Source organism: Coregonus lavaretus, assembly GCF_964263955.1.
Source record: "Coregonus lavaretus genome assembly, chromosome: 27".
Taxonomy (NCBI): Eukaryota; Metazoa; Chordata; class Actinopteri; order Salmoniformes; family Salmonidae; genus Coregonus; species Coregonus lavaretus.
Window position 1 is genome coordinate 28,109,662 of NC_140014.1, and position 6,000 is coordinate 28,115,661.

The following is a 6,000-nucleotide window of genomic DNA, read 5'->3' on the forward strand; positions in this document are numbered from 1 at the left end:
CCCCTTAAAGATAATGAAGTTTGCTACTACCACTACTAAGAATCAATTATTAAAATAAAATTATATATAAATTATATTATATATAAATTCAAGCATAAAATGCATGAGAAAGTGTGGAACTCGATTGAAACTATAAAGCATTACCACTTACAAAGTGAAAGCTGATTCTGTAAGGGCAGTATTTTACTGAACATCAAACAGGCCATACATTTTCATCTTAGATTTTAAATAGGGTATTTTATGTTATCCATCATATCACTCCATCTGTATTCATATTTAATAGACCAAAGTAATTAATAGAAAACAAGGCAATTAGGAAGCTATACAATTTCAAAATGTAATATTCATAGATTCATTAAGTACATCAGAACGCTCATTAAATGATTGCGTAGATTGTCAAAACGAAGTCTTTATGACATACTCAAAACTCCAGAGAGATGTTTTCCTGAATTAATCCAAAGGTCCCGTGTCCTCTGATTCAGACTATTAGCCAATTAACCATAGTAACTATCGTAAAATCATTACCTGATATTCCCCCCCAAAAATGTAACCTGTTCTAATACCATATAGAAGCAGATATTTACACTGTCTTTTCTCCTGGCTCATGGTGTTTACGTGCCTTCCTGCACGTTAGTGTTACTTCCCCGGCCTCATAGCATGACTAGGAAGGAAGACAGGCCTGAGAAATTAATTAAAGTGCCTTGAATGACAGTTTGCTCAAGGGCACACGGTACCATCACGAGCCCTGGCGTGTCCTTGTTGTCCAACACTCCCTCCATCCCTTCCTACCCCCCACTACCTCCCTCCCTTCCTACCCCTCTATCCCACTCCCTCCCTCCCTTCCTACCCCCCACTACCTCCCTCCCTTCCTACCCCTCTATCCCACTCCCTCCCTCCCTTCCTACCCCCCACTACCTCCCTCCCTTCCTACCCCTCTATCCCACTCCCTCCCTCCCTTCCTACCCCTCTATCCCACTCCCTCCCTCCCTTCCTACCCCTCTATCCCACTCCCTCCCTCCCTTCCTACCTCCCTCCCTTCCTACCCCTCTATCCCACTACCTCCCTTCCTTCCTACCCCTCTATCCCACTACCTCGCTTCCTTCCTATCCCTCTATCCCACTCCCTCCCTTCCTTCCTATCCCTCTATCCCACTCCCTCCCTTCCTTCCTACCCCTCTATCCCACTCTCTCCCTTCCTTCCTACCCCTCTATCCCACTACCTCCCTTCCTTCCTACCCCTCTATCCCACTCCCTCCCTTCCTTCCTACCCCTCTATCCCACTCCCTCCCTTCCTTCCTATCCCACTCCCTCCCTTCCTTCCTACCCTTCTATCCCCCCCCCTCCCCCTCCCCCTCCTGGTTCCCTCAGTGAGTGACTGGACGCGACATGGTTTTAATGGCCCAGGCTCCATTATATCAGCTCTGCTCTGGGCCTGTTTTAATGTAATGGGATTGTTCTCCCGTGCTCCACTACACATGGGTAACATGGGGGTCCCTGTCCCTCTTCTGTTATGACTATGTGTGCTGTGCTGGGGGTCTAGGTGTAAAGCGTGTAGTTCAAGCAATTTGTGCCTAATACAATTTGGGACAACACTCCAAGGGCCTTGTTGTGGGTAGCCTATGTTCAGACACCTCTGTGGTCCTAGACTTGACAGTCACAGGAGCCTTCCAGTGGCATGGGGGAAATTGCTGTGCTGTTTATTTGTGTTATCAGCATCATTACCATTCCTTTCCTGCACAACCCCAGCTATGCTATTCCAAGGTGACCTAGCTACAGTCCTCTCTGGGTTGTGAAGGAGGTGTGGAGCAGCAGCAGTTTGGGTAAAAGTGTAAAGCAGTGGACTGTAACACCATAGGTCAGGTGGTTCAGCACTGGGCCAGACACTATTAAACCAATACGTGCATGGAAGAGTAAACTCTTGACCCTGATTTGGGTGTATACCAACATTCTAAAAGTTAATAACAACCACAAAATGTGTGGTGGTGAGGATCATCATCACAAATGTGGGCAAAAGAAACAACAACAACTAAAAAGCTGAAATTGGGAATGTAGTTATGTGAATGTCTTTGCAAAAACATACTCAAAACTAAAACCTTTTTATTGGTTTCAGACTCAGAGATGTTCCCTTTGGTAAATTGGAGAAGCTGGTTGTTAGAAGCAGCTGTTGACAGACAGGCCCTTCCTATTTGGTCCTGGTTGGGCTCCCTCCATGACTCACAATATGTCACTCCTCAACAGTAAAGAAAATAACAGATGAAAAAAACAAGATGTTCATAAAGGCGTCGGCGTGTATACTGTCCCAGGGATGATGCGAGACAGAGTGAGTCAGTGAGTTTTATAAGAGGGGAACTATGGTCCTCAGAGAGGCCTCTATTGCCAGGTGTGGTCTGACCAGAGGGATATTACATCACCCATTGTCTCGTCAGTGTCACCATGATGAGTGACGCTTATCACCCTCGGAACGATGACGACTGACACAACCAAACTGTTCTGGGCTGGATTCTGGAGGAAAAGAAGACGCAACACTTTACTTTCAACATTTCCCCACTGAGGTATTTGTAGAAAGGGGGAGATTTTTATAGGGCCATTTCAGTTTGTTTCTGTTGAGTCTTCTAGCCTGCAGTGTACAACACACACACACAAGCAGTGCATGCACTCACTGTGATTCATTTACAGTGACAGAGCTGTTTTCACCGATAGAGCCGGCGCATAAATATGCCACACCGCACAGCTGGAAAATGTAGAAATTCATTAGGGCTAAAAAGTAGAGAGATTAACGTTTCACGAGTTTCCTCTTAAATATATATGGTTGCTTAAACAGAGGCCCAGACGTCAGACAGCAAGGCAAGCAGAGAGGCAGAGGGTCCGAGCCAAACCAAGCACAAAGCCTTGGTTTCAGCAGTAAGCAGGGCCAAGAAGGGTACTTTCCATAGCAACATGTATGGAAAACCAACTAACCGCTGGGAAGCAGTGAAAAGGAAAAGGTAGAGGAGTTTATCCACCCTTTTTCATGAATGCTGGCAATTCAGGAATAAAACCCTTTTCATTATCATCCTATGGGTAGATCTATATCGTTGTCCACCAGTCCTGTTTTCTTATGTAGTCAATATGGAGTCAATGTGGTCCTATATGGCTCAGTTGGTAGAGCATGGCACTTGCACCGCCAGGGTAGTTGGTTCGATTCCAGGGCCAACCATACGTAAAATGTATGCATGCATGACTAAGTCGCTTTGGATAAAAACGTCTGCTAAATGGCATATTCACTACATGACCAAACGTATGTGGAAACCTGCTCGTCGAACATCTCATTCCAAAATCATGGGCATTAACATGGAGTTGGTCCCCCCTTTGCTGGTATAACAGCCTCCACTTCTGGGAAGGCTTTCCACTAGATGTTGGAACCTTGCTGCAGGGACTTGCTTCCAATCAGCCACAATAGCATTAGTGAGGTCGGTTACTGATGTTGGCCGATTGTTCCAATTCATCTCAAAGGTGTTCGATGGAGTTGAGGTCAGGTCTCTGTGCAGGCCAGTCAAGTTCTTCCACACCGATCTCGACAAACCATTTCTGTTGCCACAAAGTTGGAAGCACAGAATCGTCTAGAATGTCATTGTATGCTGTAGCGTTAAGATTTCCCTTCACTAAAACTAAGGGGCCTAGCCCGAACCATGAAAAACAGCCCAAGACTGTTATTCCTCCTACACCAAACTTTACAGTTGGCACTATGCATTCGGGGAGGTAGCGTGCTCCTGGCATCCGCCAAACCTAGATTCGTCCATCGGACTGCCAGATGGTGAAGCGTGATTCATCACTCCAGAGAACAAGTTTCCACTGCTCCAGAGTCCAATGGTGGGGAACTTTACAGCAGCCAACGCTTGTCATTGCGCATGGTGATCTTTGGCTTGTGTGCGGCTGCTCGACCATGGAAACCCATTTCATGAAGCTCCAGACGAACAGTTATTGTGCTGTAGTTGCTTCCAGAGGCAGTTTGGAACTCGGTAGTGAATGTTGCAACCAAGGACAGACGATTCTTACGCGCTACGCTCTTCAGCACTCGGCGGTCCCGTTCTGAGCTTGTGTCGCCTACCACTTCACACCTGTCAGCAACAGGTGTGGCTGAAATAGCCGAATCCACTAATTTCAAGGGGTGTCCACATGCTTTTTTTATATATAGTGTATTATCTATTATTATTATATTAATATGGAGCCATTTCAGGTCAAAACACAGGATATGTTGCAACCTGTTCCAGACAGCCTGCATCTACATCTGCAACTTCCAGAAAAAATCAGGACACAATGCCCTGATAAAATGCCTGACATGACTCTCCTTTCCTCTCCGTAGGGCATAAAACAAACTTGAATCCTCTCTCTGTCACTGAAACATTATCAGTTGGCTGGGGTGAGGTGGGACTGTCTGAGACAGGGGAAGCTTCCAGCCAAGGCGATTGGAGGATTCATAAGGAATCATCATGCACCACGGAAACCGGTGTCAGTCACTTTTCCCGCTCCACAACAAGCCCTCACGCTCTCCTCTCTGTCCGGCTCCTCTCCAAGATGCAAATGCTTTCCTGCTGAGGTCAGGATCCAACCAAGCATATTGGCAACACTTGGTTCTCACTTCACGTTCTGGGCCTCAGACATCGTGGTAGCCTCCCCCAGAAAGATGGGGAAAATATGGCTGTGATGCAGGTTTTATACTCTCCAGACTCCAGACAGTGTTTTCTTCATCGGGTTATGGCTTTAGCTGCAGGAGGCACGGGGGCTGCCACAAATATTTCTCTCAGGGAATGCTTTGCAAAACAAAACATTAAAGTCGAAGTCTGCTTAATTTTCGGAGAGATGGTTGGTGGGAGTTGACTGACTGAGCGCTATGCCTCAGCCATCCGGTCGGTCAGACGTGAGTGAGGGGGGAAAGGCAGACAGAGACGCTTTTGGGTCTGACTGACAACAGGCAGCTATAAAAAGGTGAATGACTTCTTCACAACGGGGTGCTCTAAGAGCGCTCTGGGCTAAGGAGCCTCAGAGTGTTTTTGTATCTGTGTGAAACGGCTGTAGTGTTGGATGGTCTCCGTCTTTGTTCCAATTACTTTTCATTATTAACTTATTAACCCAGAATTCTCTTTAAGTTGATGAAATGGCTGAGAATGGATAATGAAGCAATAAGGGGCAGATTTATGCTTATGGCACATTACTTTTCACATGGGTGATGACCTATTATTTTATCAGTGGCTCTCAGTGGAAAACTGGAAAAGGGGTAGTAGAAAAAGCTACAGAAAATGATAAAATCAGACTCCTTGTGGTTTAATGATTCAAACATCTCAGAAACCATGTGTGAGTCACTCACATAGTCTACACACACACTATCCATGAAAGTAAGTGTTGCATCCACTCTTAAACAGAGTGCCCAAAATAAAATATTAGCTGAACCTAGTCCCAAGCAATCTGATGCAAATAACTCTACAATCAATCTCGTGGCCAGGAAAAAAGATATCTCCATTTGGAACAACGTTCACCTAACCAGCTTGCCCTTGGCAAGCCAAGATAAGGCTATCTGTTTCCATCATCACTAAACAAGACTGAGCAAAGTACATTAAGCAGAAAAATAGAAACAAATTACAAAGGCTTCAGGCTAGGCTCTTTATCTAATGTTTGTGTGGGACTGACATGTTCCGTTAGTTATGTCGGTTGGGTCTGAGGGAAATGTGCCTGGTTCTAATAGATCCTGTCCTGCCACTTCCACAAAGGGGTGAGAACAATACAGGCAGGCATTATCTCAGCGGTAATGCTATCCTTCCTCGTGTGCAAAACAACCCACAATCTCACCCCACTGACTGTCACTGTTCCCTCCGACCAACACAAATATGAGCAGTCAGTCTGACCAAAATAAAATATAACAATGGGCTATTACAGCTAGAAGTAGACCCAGGCAGTGAGTGTATGACTTTACTGTAGTTTAAAGAATCTAGGCTATGCTACTAGCCTCATTAGAAGAACATGAGAC

The 6,000-nt window shown here is 45.6% G+C and overlaps 1 pseudogene across 1 annotated transcript in view; it reads right to left on the reverse strand.

Moving 5' to 3' along the window:
* Nucleotides 1-4,640, reverse strand: part of LOC311102655 — an 83,426-nt pseudogene extending 78,786 nt beyond the window's left edge. The window contains exon 1 of the transcript in view: nt 4,618-4,640. The product of the transcript in view is annotated as an uncharacterized misc_RNA (transcript). The remainder of the gene's footprint in view (nt 1-4,617) is intronic.
* Between the last annotated feature and the right edge of the window lie 1,360 nt (nt 4,641-6,000).